The 16,516-nt window shown below is 48.1% G+C and overlaps 1 pseudogene; it reads left to right on the top strand.

The window, feature by feature from the left end:
• Positions 1–938: 938 nt before the first annotated feature.
• LOC121544511 lies at positions 939–16,503 on the top strand (annotated as a pseudogene).
• The last annotated feature ends 13 nt before the right edge of the window (positions 16,504–16,516 follow it).

The following is a 16,516-nucleotide window of genomic DNA, read 5'->3' on the forward strand; positions in this document are numbered from 1 at the left end:
GAAGAAGAAGAAGAAGAAGGTAGATACTTCAGCGCACAGGAGTGCGATATTCCTCTGATGTACAGATCGTCTGGCTGTATATACGGCGGAGTTGATGGCCATACTGTTGGCCTTGAAGTGCGTGGAGGAAGTCAAGCCAGACAGAGTAGTTATTTGCTCTGATTCATGTGCAGAGTTGATGAGTCTGCAGTCCTTTAGCCAACGTAGTAGACAAGACCTGCTTTATGAGGTACTACAAACCCATGGCAGGATTAGACAGATGGGTATTCAGATCAGATTTACTTGGGTCCCAGCCCATGTGGGGGTGGAGGGGAACGAGGCAGTAGATGAACAGGCTAAACAAGCACTTAGTAGTGGGGATGTTGATGTTGTAGTTTCAATGAGCAAGGCAGAGGCAAAAAGCCTGATATGGACAGTGATGGTGCAGAGATGGCAGGAGCAGTGGAATAGAGATAATAAGGGAAGGGATTTATTTCAGGTACAGAGGAAAGTCGGGGAGGACAGCAGGAAGGGACAGAAGAGAGAAGGCTAATTTTACTAGATTAAGGGTGGGACACAGCCAGTTGAATAAGACCTTAAATGTGATAGGAAAGCATCCAACAGGAAAGTGTGATTATTGTCAGGAAACAGAGACCCTGGAGCATGTGGGCAGTACAGTGTGGGCAGTATCAGAGGGAAGGAGAGAGGATGAGATCTAGTATGAGGGAGAAGGGGATACAGGAAATTAGTTTAAAGACTATATTGATAGAACGTCATTAGATATAGTCTCAAATATTTTTGTTATATTTTTTAAAGAGCAACGTGGCTGGCAGGTAGGATTTAGTTTCTCCCTGTCTCTGGCCCACACTCCAGTACAGTAGGTGGCGGTAATGCACCATAACGTTGGATGCAAACCGCCGATAAACCCCACTGAAGAAGAAGTATTCCACAGATGCGGAACTACTGCCACCGAAAGGTAAGACAATTGTGTATTTCTGACGGTCACTATATCCAGCGTTGTTACTACATTTCTCCATCGTTGAATGGAGCGCAATTGTCGACACAGTATGTCCTGGATTTGGTCAGAAAACGGAATGAGGAAAAGAACGCCATAGCAGTCACTCACTAGGATGCGTACTGCTAAAAACAGTGTTACCTCTAAATGATACATTGTACCCGGGAAATTTAGCCGATCTGAATTTAGTCTTTACTTAGCCCAGAAGGTTCCTTTTTTAGATATATTCTCTTCTGAAGTGCGCATCTTCAGACACGTCGGTCTTTACGTCACTTATAAAATGTAGTTCCTTCCTTTTTTTGTTTTTTTCTTCAGCTCCACAGTTAACAAAATGCTAACAATAGCCAATACACCAACTGTCGGCCCACCTTTGATCTTTTCAATGAACTCACTGTGAACATGGACTAATTATTATCCTTCAAATCTATGTTATTTAATCTGGGATATATCGAAAATATAACATCATTTACACTATTCAGGCTGCAATTAATTAATTACCTCTCTCTCTCTGACTGTTACCCTTCAATAAGATTGTAGCCTACTGTTTGTAGGCTTACTTGGCATATAATGACTATTTACTCAGACAAAATTGTAGGCCTTATCAATAATGTATTTTGGCTCTTCTAAACAGTAATGTCCCTTACACACCTGAGCAGGTAACTAGGTGATCCAGGGTTGTGATGACCACGTGTTTTAGAATAGAGGACATTCACCTGGCAGAGGTCTGCATAATTGCCCTTGTCTCCTCAATGTGCTGCTCAGGACTCCTATCACTTCTGCTGCTCAGAACTCCTTTTAGATCATAATGAGCACCTAGATCAGCACTCTGAGACGCTTTATGAAGAGGGCCCCTGGTCTAAAGTAGTGCACTATATAGGGAATAGGGTGCCATTCTCTGGTCTAAAGTAGTGCACTATATAGGGAATAGGGTGCCATTCTCTGGTCTAAAGTAGTGCACTATATAGGGAATAGGGTGCCATTCTCTGGTCTAAAGTAGTGCACTATATAGGGAATAGGGTGCCATTCTCTGGTCTAAAGTAGTGCACTATATAGGAATAGGGTGCCATTCTCTGGTCTAAAGTAGTGCACATATAGGGAATAGGGTGCCATTCTCTGGTCTAAAGTAGTGCACTATATAGGGAATAGGGTACCATTCTCTGGTCGAAAGTAGTGCACTATATAGGGAATAGACTGCCACTTGGGACAGATCCTCAACCTTTTTTCAATGTTGTATACATTAGTACATTTTACGTCATTTAGCAGACGCTCTTATCCAGAGCGACTTACAGGCGCAATTATGGTTAAGTGCCTTGCTCAAGGGCACATCGACATATTTTCCATCTAGTCGGCTTGGGGATTAGAACCAGCAACCTTTCGGTTACTGGCACAACGCTCTTAACCACTAAGCCACCTGTCGCCTAGGTGTAACGGGTCACAGTTAGACTAGTGCGTCTGCGGTTCTCTGAATGCCCAGATTAGGGCAGGCCAGCCTGAGACTGAATAATACTGCAAGGCCTGTGAGTGCAGCATTTAGCCCCTGTTCAAAAAGCAGGAAATCCCCTTAAACCCTCAGACACTGAAACCAAATTTGGGCCATTGCATCATTATTCACTTACTTTCCCTTTCATTTTCCTGAACAATAGAAGTGGGAGATTCCCCATACAGCAGTAGTGGTTATCCTGTGTTCTGTTTCATTTTCAGCAGTTATTTCACCCCTACTGACAATGAAACATGATTCTTACATAATCTGATTTTACTATATTTTTCCCTCTTTCATTTCATGTTGTTTTACCAACTGGATCAGTCTGAGGTACATACTGAAGTAGAATTTATCATCTGAGAGACCAGGTAAGGATTCAGCTTAACAATGCAACCCACATCCTTCATAGTGCTGGGTCATAGTGCTGGGTCATAGTGCTGGGTCAGTACCTTTAGACCGAGAGGACCACAATGGGGAATAAGTTGCTTAAGTGTTATCCTCAACGCTTTTAAATTCATTGTATCCACATTTGTGGTTGAATTGTGTTTTTAAATGGTCAAATCTAATTTAAATAAAAATGTACATTTCTTCTCTGCTCTCTTCTGCTCTCTCCAACTCTCTGCTCTCTCCTGCTCTCTGCTCTCTCCTGCTCTCTGCTCTCTCCTGCTCTCTGCTCTCTCCAACTCTCTGCTCTCTCCAACTCTCTGCTCTCTCCTGCTCTCTGCTCTCTCCAACTCTCTGCTCTCTCCAACTCTCTGCTCTCTCCAACTCTCTGCTCTCTCCAACTCTCTGCTCTCTCCAACTCTCTGCTCTCTCCAACTCTCTGCTCTCTGCTCTCTCCAACTCTCTGCTCTCTCCTACTCTCTCCAACTCTCTGCTCTCTCCAACTCTCTGCTCTCTGCAACTCTCTGCTCTCTCCTACTCTCTGCTCTCTCCAACTCTCTGCTCTCTCCAACTCTCTGCTTTCTCCTACTCTCTGCTCTCTCCTACTCTCTGCTCTCTCCAACTCTCTGCTCTCTCCTGCTCTCTGCTCTCTCCTGCTCTCTGCTCTCTCCTGCTCTCTGCTCTCTCCTGCTCTCTGCTCTCTCCAACTCTCTGCTCTCTCCAACTCTCTGCTCTCCTACTCTCTGCTCTCTCCTACTCTCTGCTCTCTCCAACTCTCTGCTCTCTCTTGCTCTCTGCTCTCTCCTGCTCTCTGCTCTCTCCTGCTCTCTGCTCTCTCCTGCTCTCTGCTCTCTCCAACTCTCTGCTCTCTCCAACTCTCTGCTCTCTCCAACTATCTGCTCTCTCCAACTCTCTGCTCTCTCCAACTCTCTGCTCTCTCCTGCTCTCTGCTCTCTCCTACCATCTGCTATCTCCTACTCTCTGCTCTCTCCTGCTCTCTGCTCTCTCCAACTCTCTGCTCTCTCCAACTCTCTGCTCTCTCCAACTCTCTGCTCTCTCCAACTCCCTGCTCTCTCCAACTCTCTGCTCTCTCCAACTCTCTGCTCTCTGCTCTCTCCAACTCTCTGCTCTCTCCAACTCTCTGCTCTCTCCAACTCTCTGCTCTCTGCTCTCTCCAACTCTCTGCTCTCTCCTACTCTCTCCAACTCTCTGCTCTCTCCAACTCTCTGCTCTCTCCAACTCTCTGCTCTCTGCTCTCTCCAACTCTCTGCTCTCTCCTACTCTCTGCTCTCTCCAACTCTCTGCTCTCTCCAACTCTCTGCTTTCTCCTACTCTCTGCTCTCTCCTACTCTCTGCTCTCTCCAACTCTCTGCTCTCTCCAACTCTCTGCTCTCTGCTCTCTCCAACTCTCTGCTCTCTCCTACTCTCTCCAACTCTCTGCTCTCTCCAACTCTCTGCTCTCTGCTCTCTCCAACTCTCTGCTCTCTCCTACTCTCTGCTCTCTCCAACTCTCTGCTCTCTCCTACTCTCTGCTCTCTCCTACTCTCTGCTCTCTCCAACTCTCTGCTCTCTCCAACTCTCTGCTTTCTCCTACTCTATGCTCTCTCCTACTCTCTGCTCTCTCCAACTCTCTGCTCTCTCCAACTCTCTGCTCTCTCCTACTCTCTGCTCTCTCCTACTCTCTGCTCTCTCCAACTCTCTGCTCTCTCCTACTCTCTGCTCTCTCCTGCTCTCTGCTCTCTCCTGCTCTCTGCTCTCTCCTGCTCTCTGCTCTCTCCTGCTCTCTGCTCTCTCCAACTCTCTGCTCTCTCCAACTCTCTGCTCTCTCCTACTCTCTGCTCTCTCCTACTCTCTGCTCTCTCCAACTCTCTGATCTCTCTTGCTCTCTGCTCTCTCCTGCTCTCTGCACTCTCCTGCTCTCTGCTCTCTCCTGCTCTCTGCTCTCTCCTGCTCTCTGCTCTCTCCTACTCTCTGCTCTCTCCTACTCTCTGCTCTCTCCAACTCTCTGCTCTCTCCAACTCTCTGCTCTCTCCAACTCTCTGCTCTCTCCTACCATCTGCTATCTCCTACTCTCTGCTCTCTCCAACTCTCTGCTCTCTCCAACTCTCTGCTCTCTCCAACTCTCTGCTCTCTCCAACTCTCTGCTCTCTGCTCTCTCCAACTCTCTGCTCTCTCCTACTCTCTGCTCTCTCCAACTCTCTGCTCTCTCCAACTCTCTGCTCTCTCCTGCTCTCTCCAACTCTCTGCTCTCTCCAACTCTCTGCTCTCTCCAATTCTCTGCAACTCTCTGCTCTCTCCAACTCTCTGCTCTCTCCAACTCCCTGCTCTCTCCAACTCTCTGCTCTCTCCAACTCTCTGCTCTCTGCTCTCTCCTACTCTCTGCTCTCTGCTCTCTCCAACTCTCTGCTCTCTCCTACTCTCTGCTCTCTCATACTCTCTGCTCTCTCCAACTCTCTGCTCTCTCCTGCTCTCTCCAACTCTCTGCTCTCTCCAACTCTCTGCTCTCTCCTGCTCTCTCCAACTCTCTGCTCTCTCCAACTCCCTGCTCTCTCCAACTCTCTGCTCTCTCCAACTCTCTGCTCTCTGCTCTCTCCAACTCTCTGCTCTCTCCTACTCTCTGCTCTCTGCTCTCTCCAACTCTCTGCTCTCTCCAACTCTCTGCTCTCTCCTGCTCTCTCCAACTCTCTGCTCTCTCCAATTCTCTGCAACTCTCTGCTCTCTCCAACTCTCTCAACAGCATAGAGATGTCGTTTGCACGTGATAAACTGTCTTTGCACCTGCGTAACAGAATGTCGGTGTACGTGAAGAGAGTGAAAGCCACAGACCTCATGCCCAACCTCCCCTGCCTTACACCATCTGACAGGGTGGGTAGCTGTTTGGATGTTGGTCATTGGCTTATTCTGTGGGATTATGTTTCTTCAATGTGGATGCTAAGTGGGATCCTTGGGACGACCCTACCCTAAACCGTAACCTTATCCTTATCCCTTGTCATGATTAAGGCCAGTTGTTTTGGATGTCATGATTAGGGCCAGATGTTTTGGATGTCATGATTAGGGCCAGATGTTTTGGATGTCATGATTAGGGCCAGTTGTTTTGGATGTCATGATTAGGGCCAGATGTTTTGGATGTCATGATTAGGGCCAGTTGTTTTGGATGTCATGATTAGGGCCAGATGTTTTGGATGTCATGATTAGGGCCAGATGTTTTGGATGTCATGATTAGGGCCAGTTGTTTTGGATGTCATGATTAGGGCCAGATGTTTTGGATGTCATGATTAGGGCCAGATGTTTTGGATGTTTTGATTAGGGCCAGATGTTTTGGATGTCATGATTAGGGCCAGTTGTTTTGGATGTCATGATTAGGGCCAGTTGTTTTGGATGTCATGATTAGGGCCAGTTGTTTTTTGTGGGGATTTTCCTTGACCGCTATATCCAGCATTATCCACTAGGTTTGCTGCAGGTCGAAAATTATAGGAAATGTTCTTTAATTGACACAAGCTGTCTCCAATCAATCAATGTCTGGTTGTACGTGAGTGTTTTGGTGGGGGGATCGCCTAAAGCAGGGGTCTTCAACTCTGACCCTACGAGGTCCGGAGCCTGCTGGTTTTCTGTTCTACCTGATGAGTAATTGCTCCCACCTGGTGTCCCAGGTCTAAATCAGTCCCTGATTAGAGGAGGAACAATGAAAATACGCAGTGTAACTGGCTTCGAGGTCCAGAGTTGAATTAGAGGGGCCTGAAACTTACCGTATGCTTCCCAGTCGAAACAGTTTGCTCATACACTGAACAAAGATATAAACGCAACATGTAAAGTTTTGGTCCCAGGTCTCATGAGCTGACATAAAAGATCCCAGAAATGTTCCATACGCACAAAAAGGTTATTTCTCTCAAATGTTCTGCACAAATGTGTTTACATCCCTGTTAGTGAGCATTTCTCCTTTGCCAAGATAATCATTACACAGGTGCACCTTGTGCTGGGGACAATAAAAGGCCACTGTAAAATGTGCAGTTTTGTCACACAACACAATGCCACAGATGTCTCAAGTTTTGAGGGAGCGTGCAATTGGCATGCTGACTGCAGGAATGTCCACCAGAGCTGTTGGCAGAGAATTGAATGTTCATTTCTCTACCGTAAGCTTTAGAGAATTTGGCAGTACGTCCAACCACCCTCACAACTGCAGACCATGTGTATGGCGTTGTGTGGGCGAGCGATTTGCTGGCGTCAACGTTGTGAACAGAGTGCCCCATGGTCTGGCGTCAACGTTGTGAACAGAGTGCCCCATGGTCTGGCGTCAACGTTGTGAACAGAGTGCCCCATGGTGGTGGTGGGGTTATGGTATGGGCCAGTGGCGGTCGATACAGTTTAAGATGAGGTAGGACACCTTTTAGTTTTCATGAGCATGGCCTTATTTCTATTACAGCATATTGGATGACTGTCATTCATATTCCATTCACCCAGTTCAATGTAACATTGATAGGTTTAGGATAATACGTGATACTCTAATGTTCCCTGTACCCATCATGAGGTTGCTACAACCTAGCCTATGAATGAAAGTTTACAACGTAGGTGCGCACAGGTCGAGAGAAATTTGAGTAATCAATAATGCCTTGCACACTCTGGCCTGCATCTAGCTGATCTAGGGTGTAATCATTAGTCCAACAGTTGCAAATGTGTTTTAAACAAATATTCTCATTCATAAAGAAAGGAGGATCAAGGCTTCTTCATATAATTCATTAAAATGCCTTTATTTGCATGTTCAATGGAAACAACGTTTTAAAAACACTTGATAATACAATTACCTCTTTAGAAGAGGGAGTGGGTACAGAATTCATTGGACAACACCTAGTAAGCAATACTATATCCATTAAAAAGGGAAAGTACCCGGAAAGGTAGTTCTACTCTTGAACATGGCAAAGTGTTAAGAACAGGAGAGCCATCCATTCTATAGGACACTAGATCACAGCAAACATGGACCAGGTGTTATGAACAGGAGAGCCATCCATTCTATAGGACACTAGATCACAGCAAATATGGACCAAAACAATCCAAACATAGCTGAGGGCAACAGAGCAAAAAGAGGAAAACATCCACTAGATACCAGCAAAGGCACCTCTCACCACCCTACAGGAAAGGTGAGAAATCCATATCTTCATTTAAACCAGGACACTTAGTGGCCTGTAGTTTGTAAATCCCAAAACGTTCCCTTTGGTTTAGCCGTTGAAGACGGTCCCCTTTTCTAACTGAGGCCGGAACATTATCAATACCCATAGCTTGTAGGGAGGCAGGGTCACCATGGTGTAATGACTTGTAGTGTCTTGGCAGGGTTGCCATGGTGTAATGACTTGTAGTGCTTTGGCAGGGTTGCCATGGTGTAATGACTTGTAGTGTCTTGGCAGGGTTGCCATGGTGTAATGACTTGTAGTGTCTTGGCAGGGTCGCCATGGTGTAATGACTTGTAGTGCTTTGGCAGGGTTGCCATGGTGTAATGACTTGTAGTGTCTTGGCAGGGTTGCCATGGTGTAATGACTTGTAGTGTCTTGGCAGGGTCGCCATGGTGTAATGACTTGTAGTGCTTTGGCAGGGTTGCCATGGTGTAATGACTTGTAGTGTCTTGGCAGGGGTTGCCATGGTGTAATGACTTGTAGTGTCTTGGCAGGGTCGCCATGGTGTAATGACTTGTAGTGCTTTGGCAGGGTTGCCATGGTGTAATGACTTGTAGTGTCTTGGCAGGGTTGCCATGGTGTAATGACTTGTAGTGTCTTGGCAGGGTTGCCATGGTGTAATGACTTGTAGTGCTTTGGCAGGGTTGCCATGGTGTAATGACTTGTAGTGTCTTGGCAGGGTTGCCATGGTGTAATGACTTGTGGTGTCTTGGCAGGGTTGCCATGGTGTAATGACTTGTAGTGCTTTGGCAGGGTTGCCATGGTGTAATGACTTGTAGTGTCTTGGCAGGGTTGCCATGGTGTAATGATTTGTAGTGTCTTGGCAGGGTCACCATGGTGTAATGACTTGTAGTGTCTTGGCAGGGTTGCCATGGTGTAATGACTTGTAGTGCTTTGGCAGGGTTGCCATGGTGTAATGACTTGTAGTGTCTTGGCAGGGTTGCCATGGTGTAAGGACTTGTAGTGTCTTGGCAGGGTTGCCATGGTGTAATGACTTGTAGTGTCTTGGCAGGGTTGCCATGGTGTAATGACTTGTAGTGTCTTGGCAGGGTTGCCATGGTGTAATGACTTGTAGTGCTTTGGCAGGGTTGCCATGGTGTAATGACTTGTAGTGTCTTGGCAGGGTTGCCATGGTGTAATGACTTGTAGTGTCTTGGCAGGGTTCGCCATGGTGTAATGACTTGTAGTGCTTTGGCAGGGTTGCCATGGTGTAATGACTTGTAGTGTCTTGGCAGGGTTGCCATGGTGTAATGACTTGTAGTGTCTTGGCAGGGTTGCCATGGTGTAATGACTTGTAGTGCTTTGGCAGGGGTTGCCATGGTGTAATGACTTGTAGTGTCTTGGCAGGGTTGCCATGGTGTAATGACTTGTGGTGTCTTGGCAGGGTTGCCATGGTGTAATGACTTGTAGTGCTTTGGCAGGGGTTGCCATGGTGTAATGACTTGTAGTGTCTTGGCAGGGTTGCCATGGTGTAATGATTTGTAGTGTCTTGGCAGGGTCACCATGGTGTAATGACTTGTAGTGTCTTGGCAGGGTTGCCATGGTGTAATGACTTGTAGTGCTTTGGCAGGGTTGCCATGGTGTAATGACTTGTAGTGTCTTGGCAGGGGTTGCCATGGTGTAAGGACTTGTAGTGTCTTGGCAGGGTTGCCATGGTGTAATGACTTGTAGTGTCTTGGCAGGGTTGCCATGGTGTAATGACTTGTAGTGTCTTGGCAGGGTTGCCATGGTGTAATGACTTGTAGTGCTTTGGCAGGGTTGCCATGGTGTAATGACTTGTAGTGTCTTGGCAGGGTTGCCATGGTGTAATGATTTGTAGTGTCTTGGCAGGGTCACCATGGTGTAATGACTTGTAGTGTCTTGGCAGGGTTGCCATGGTGTAATGACTTGTAGTGCTTTGGCAGGGTTGCCATGGTGTAATGACTTGTAGTGTCTTGGCAGGGTTGCCATGGTGTAAGGACTTGTAGTGTCTTGGCAGGGTTGCCATGGTGTAATGACTTGTAGTGTCTTGGCAGGGTTGCCATGGTGTAATGACTTGTAGTGTCTTGGCAGGGTTGCCATGGTGTAATGACTTGTGGTGTCTTGGCAGGGTCGCCATGGTGTAATGACTTGTAGTGCTTTGGCAGGGTTGCCATGGTGTAATGACTTGTAGTGTCTTGGCAGTGTTGCCATGGTGTAATGACTTGTAGTGTCTTGGCAGGGTTGCCATGGTGTAATGACTTGTGGTGTCTTGGCAGGGTTGCCATGGTGTAATGACTTGTAGTGCTTTGGCAGGGTTGCCATGGTGTAATGACTTGTAGTGTCTTGGCAGGGTTGCCATGGTGTAATGACTTGTAGTGCTTTGGCAGGGGTTGCCATGGTGTAATGACTTGTAGTGTCTTGGCAGGGTTGCCATGGTGTAATGACTTGTAGTGTCTTGGCAGGGTTGCCATGGTGTAATGACTTGTAGTGTCTTGGCAGGGTTGCCATGGTGTAATGACTTGTAGTGTCTTGGCAGGGTTGCCATGGTGTAATGACTTGTAGTGTCTTGGCAGGGTTGCCATGGTGTAATGACTTGTGGTGTCTTGGCAGGGTTGCCATGGTGTAATGACTTGTAGTGCTTTGGCAGGGTTGCCATGGTGTAATGACTTGTAGTGTCTTGGCAGGGTTGCCATGGTGTAATGACTTGTAGTGTCTTGGCAGGGTTGCCATGGTGTAATGACTTGTAGTGTCTTGGCAGGGTTGCCATGGTGTAATGACTTGTAGTGTCTTGGCAGGGTTGCCATGGTGTAATGACTTGTAGTGTCTTGGCAGGGTTGCCATGGTGTAATGACTTGTAGTGTCTTGGCAGGGTTGCCATGGTGTAATGACTTGTAGTGTCTTGGCAGGGTTGCCATGGTGTAATGACTTGTGGTGTCTTGGCAGGGTTGCCATGGTGTAATGACTTGTAGTGTCTTGGCAGGGTTGCCATGGTGTAATGACTTGTAGTGTCTTGGCAGGGTTGCCATGGTGTAATGACTTGTAGTGTCTTGGCAGGGTTGCCATGGTGTAATGACTTTGTAGTGTCTTGGCAGGGTTGCCATGGTGTAATGACTTGTAGTGTCTTGGCAGGGTTGCCATGGTGTAATGACTTGTAGTGTCTTGGCAGGGTTGCCATGGTGTAATGACTTGTAGTGTCTTGGCAGGGTTGCCATGGTGTAATGACTTGTAGTGTCTTGGCAGGGTTGCCATGGTGTAATGACTTGTAGTGTTTTGGCAGGGTTGCCATGGTGTAATGACTTGTAGTGTCTTGGCAGGGTTGCCATGGTGTAATGACTTGTAGTGTCTTGGCAGGGTTGCCATGGTGTAATGACTTGTAGTGTCTTGGCAGGGTTGCCATGGTGTAATGACTTGTAGTGTCTTGGCAGGGTTGCCATGGTGTAATGACTTGTAGTGTCTTGGCAGGGTCACCATGGTGTAATGACTTGTAGTGTCTTGGCAGGGTTGCCATGGTGTAATGACTTGTAGTGTCTTGGCAGGGGTTGCCATGGTGTAATGACTTGTAGTGCTTTGGCAGGGTTGCCATGGTGTAATGACTTGTGGTGTCTTGGCAGGTTGCCATGGTGTAATGACTTGTAGTGTCTTGGCAGGGTTGCCATGGTGTAATGACTTGTAGTGTCTTGGCAGGGTTGCCATGGTGTAATGACTTGTAGTGTCTTGGCAGGGTTGCCATGGTGTAATGACTTGTGGTGTCTTGGCAGGGTTGCCATGGTGTAATGACTTGTGGTGTCTTGGCAGGGTTGCCATGGTGTAATGACTTGTAGTGTCTTGGCAGGGTTGCCATGGTGTAATGACTTGTAGTGTCTTGGCAGGGGTTGCCATGGTGTAATGACTTGTAGTGTCTTGACAGGGTTGCCATGGTGTAATGACTTCGTGGTGTCTTGGCAGGGTTGCCATGGTGTAATGACTTGTGGTGTCTTGGCAGGGTTGCCATGGTGTAATGACTTGTAGTGCTTTGGCAGGGTTGCCATGGTGTAATGACTTGTAGTGTCTTGGCAGGGTTGCCATGGTGTAATGACTTGTAGTGCTTTGGCAGGGTTGCCATGGTGTAATGACTTGTAGTGTCTTGGCAGGGTTGCCATGGTGTAAGGACTTGTAGTGTCTTGGCAGGGTTGCCATGGTGTAAGGACTTGTAGTGTCTTGGCAGGGTTGCCATGGTGTAATGACTTGTAGTGTCTTGGCAGGGTTGCCATGGTGTAATGACTTGTAGTGTCTTGGCAGGGTTGCCATGGTGTAATGACTTGTAGTGTCTTGGCAGGGTTGCCATGGTGTAATGACTTGTAGTGTCTTGGCAGGGTTGCCATGGTGTAAGGACTTGTAGTGTCTTGGCAGGGTTGCCATGGTGTAATGACTTGTAGTGCTTTGGCAGGGTTGCCATGGTGTAATGACTTGTAGTGCTTTGGCAGGGTTGCCATGGTGTAATGACTTGTAGTGCTTTGGCAGGGTTGCCATGGTGTAATGACTTGTAGTGTCTTGGCAGGGTTGCCATGGTGTAATGACTTGTGGTGTCTTGGCAGGGTTGCCATGGTGTAATGACTTGTAGTGCTTTGGCAGGGTTGCCATGGTGTAATGACTTGTAGTGTTTTGGCAGGGTTGCCATGGTGTAATGACTTGTAGTGTCTTGGCAGGGTTGCCATGGTGTAATGACTTGTAGTGCTTTGGCAGGGTTGCCATGGTGTAATGACTTGTGGTGTCTTGGCAGGGTTGCCATGGTGTAATGACTTGTAGTGTCTTGGCAGGGTTGCCATGGTGTAATGACTTGTAGTGTCTTGGCAGGGTCACCATGGTGTAATGACTTGTAGTGTCTTGGCAGGGTTGCCATGGTGTAATGACTTGTAGTGTCTTGGCAGGGTTGCCATGGTGTAATGACTTGTGGTGTCTTGGCAGGGTTGCCATGGTGTAATGACTTGTAGTGCTTTGGCAGGGTTGCCATGGTGTAATGACTTGTAGTGTCTTGGCAGGGTTGCCATGGTGTAATGACTTGTAGTGTCTTGGCAGGGTTGCCATGGTGTAATGACTTGTGGTGTCTTGGCAGGGTTGCCATGGTGTAATGACTTGTAGTGTCTTGGCAGGGTTGCCATGGTGTAATGACTTGTAGTGCTTTGGCAGGGTTGCCATGGTGTAATGACTTGTAGTGCTTTGGCAGGGTTGCCATGGTGTAATGACTTGTGGTGTCTTGGCAGGGTTGCCATGGTGTAATGACTTGTAGTGTCTTGGCAGGGTTGCCATGGTGTAATGACTTGTAGTGTCTTGGCAGGGTTGCCATGGTGTAATGACTTGTGGTGTCTTGGCAGGGTTGCCATGGTGTAATGACTTGTAGTGTCTTGGCAGGGTTGCCATGGTGTAATGACTTGTGGTGTCTTGGCAGGGTTGCCATGGTGTAGTGCCTTGCTATGGGGTAGTCTTCTTTGCCTACCCGTATGGGGTACTTGTGTTCCGCTAAGCGGTCTTGAAGGCCTGTCTTTGTCCGTCCAATGTAGAACACCTTGCACTGTGGACATTCCAATCTGTAGATGACATGAGTGGTTTTGCAGTTAATTAAATGCTTGACTTGATACTCCATTTTTAGAAGCTGTGTCAACAAAAAACTTTTTCAGTGCAATATTTCTGCAACGGTTGCTCTGGTTGCGTTTAAAAGAGCCCTTGGGTTTGTGGTCTAGCCAAGTTTTTTGAGAGTCACCAGGAAGATAACTGTGGACTCATTTGTCATTTAGGGTTGGACATCTCTTAAAGCTCATGACTGGTGGCTCTGGGAAGACTTGGCTTAGTAGTGTATCACTTTGGATGATTCCCCAATTATTTTTAATGAATATTTTAATGTTCTCTGCTTCAGTGCTGTATTTTGTAACAAAGTACAATATTCTCATTCATCATATTCTTAGGAGGAAATCCAGGCCAAGAAGGACTCTATTAGTAACGGAGTTGCGATGCAACTCCTGCTGGACTATGTGCAGAAGAGAATGAACTGGCCAGAAGAGTTGATATCAGCCCTGGAGGCGTTGGAGCATCAGGACCTGGCTGATGAACTGAGGGCAGAGTGGAACAAGCACAACCAGAACAGTACGTCACCATCAAATCAAATCAAACTTTATTTAAAGTTTAAAAACAGACTTTACAGTGGAACCTCATTGGACAATAGGACCTTTGTTTGTGACTCAGTTCAATATTGTGTATATGACAAGAGGGGAAAAGTAGTTTTTTTTGTTGGTATTGTTCAACCCCCTTCAGAGCCTGGTTCCTCTCTAGGTTTCTTCCTAGGTTCCTGCCTTTCTAGGGAGTTTTTCCTAGCCACCGTGCTTCTACATCTGCATTGCTTGCTGTTTTGGGGTTTTAGGCTGGGTTTCTGTATAGCACTTAGTGACATCTGCTGATGTAAAAAGGGCTTTATGAAATGCATTTGATTGATTGAATGCTGTATATGGCTGGACTACTTTATTCATCCAAGGACAATGTATTTTCCACCTGGTTCACCTTTTACAATCAATCTAAAACAGAACATGGAGGGTAAATCTGTTGGGGATGTTGGGGATGTTGGGGATGTGCCTTTATTCTTAAATGCATCAACTCATTTCCTTTTTAAAGTCTGCTCTTGGTTCCCCAGATCCTTCTCCTGCTGCCACCACTGTAGTCAGGGCCCATGTCCATCCAGCTCCTCCTACCAGCCCGTCTCTGCCCATCTCAGAGAGCTCTGATGACTCTACATCTTCTCTGGTTCTCCCAGCTCGGCCAGCCCCACCTCCAGAGTCACCCGGCCCTGAGATTGCTGCCCGTCCGGAGGACGGTGCCCAGCCAGTAGCCCCCACAAGCTCAGTTGCTGAGGCTTCCATCGCTGGCACCTCCCCAGAGCCAGCCTCACAGGCTCCCGAAGCAGTAGTGAGCCCTGTCTCAGCCCCCCAGGCAGCACCTTCCCCTGTCTCAGCCCCCCAGGCAGCACCTTCCCCTGTCTCAGCGGAGGAGGAGCCCACAGTGGTCTCTGAACCAGAGCCTCCGGTCTCTCACTCTGATAACGCTGCCTCATCCCAGCCTGGTCCTGTAGAAACTGGATCTCTGGAGGATAACCCATCTCATATAGTCCAGTCTGAAACCGCTCTCACCTTGCCTGTGTCAGACCTAAACCCAGCCCTGTCCCAAACTGAATACACCCCCACCGCTGCTGCCCCCGCCTTGGTCCAGGCCCCTGAGAGATGTCCGGTTCAGGACACCACGCCGCCAACAGCTAAAGTGACCACCTTCCACCAGAAGCCAGTAGAGGACTCTGATCCAACTGCAACTCAGGTAAATAGTATTTCATGTGAGATGTTACATGTTTGCTGACTAGATAGAGTTAAACTGAATTTATCTTGCTAATGAAATGAAATCTGTTGATCACATCTACATTTCTGAAATGTCAGTGATGAGAAGCATGAAGTAAAAGCGACTTCTCCTCCAGGTGACTGAAGATGACCAGAGCCGCCCGTCCACGGCCCCGGTGGATACCACCCCCGGGCAGGTCTGCCCCTCCATGGGTGAGGAGAACTGGGAGCTCAGCAAGCCTGAAGTCCTCCTCAGTGAGAACCAGCCATATTCAGGGGGCTCATGGCGTCTGCAGATGGATAGCGGGTCAGTGTCTGGCCCAGAACCTGAGCTTGCTGCTGTAACTGCTTCTACCACGCCTGTGACCAGTCCTGATGTGGTCCCAGAACCCGCCCCAGAGCCCTTGTCTAGTGTTCCAGGTGCAAGGCCTCTGCCGTGTCAGGAGAACGGAGTCCCCGAGGAGCTAGAGGAACCCCTGTCCCACAACGAGCCTGAGGAGGACACGTACCATTCCCCCTGTCTGAGCTCCCTGGGGGACCAGGAGGTGCTGGTCAATGTAGTTCATGTGTCTGAGGACGCGTCCATCCAGAACAACGACAGCCAGACTCCCCGAGCATGCTGGGTAATGTAGACCACGTGTCCGAGGAGGACCCGTCCCTCCAGAATCAGGAAGGCCAAACGCCAAGAATGCTGGGTAATAATGATATGTGTGTGTCTGAAACCCCCCCACCAGTTCAGAACCACAACAGCCAATCCCAGATCACACCTCTCTCTGGCTCCACAGACCTTGACCTGTCGTCTGGTCCAAATCAGGACGGCCAAACTGAGGACAGTCTGGGGAAAGCAGTCAGTAAGTCTGAAGAATCTCAGGGTCTGATTATGATTGTTAACGACCAAGACACCAGCCCCTCAACCAAACAGCCTGATCCTCCTCCTCCTCCAGCCATTTCTCCTTCTGTCACCGTCGTCAACGGCTCCTCCACTGATAACTGTCATCTCCCGGAGGCTGTGGAGGCAGAGGTCATGCTCAAGGCCATGATGGCTAGCGCTGTCCCTGAACTGAAGCAGAAACAGGAGGAGGAGGGAGCCAGGGGGGGAGGGGGCTACTTCCTCCTGTGGACTGCTGCCCTGGGCGTCTCAGCCCTGTTCGTGGCCTGGAGGATGAAGAAATAAGGGTTTAGGAAAG

The sequence above is a fragment of the Coregonus clupeaformis genome, unplaced genomic scaffold, assembly GCF_020615455.1.
Source record: "Coregonus clupeaformis isolate EN_2021a unplaced genomic scaffold, ASM2061545v1 scaf0811, whole genome shotgun sequence".
Lineage (NCBI taxonomy): Eukaryota > Metazoa > Chordata > Actinopteri > Salmoniformes > Salmonidae > Coregonus > Coregonus clupeaformis.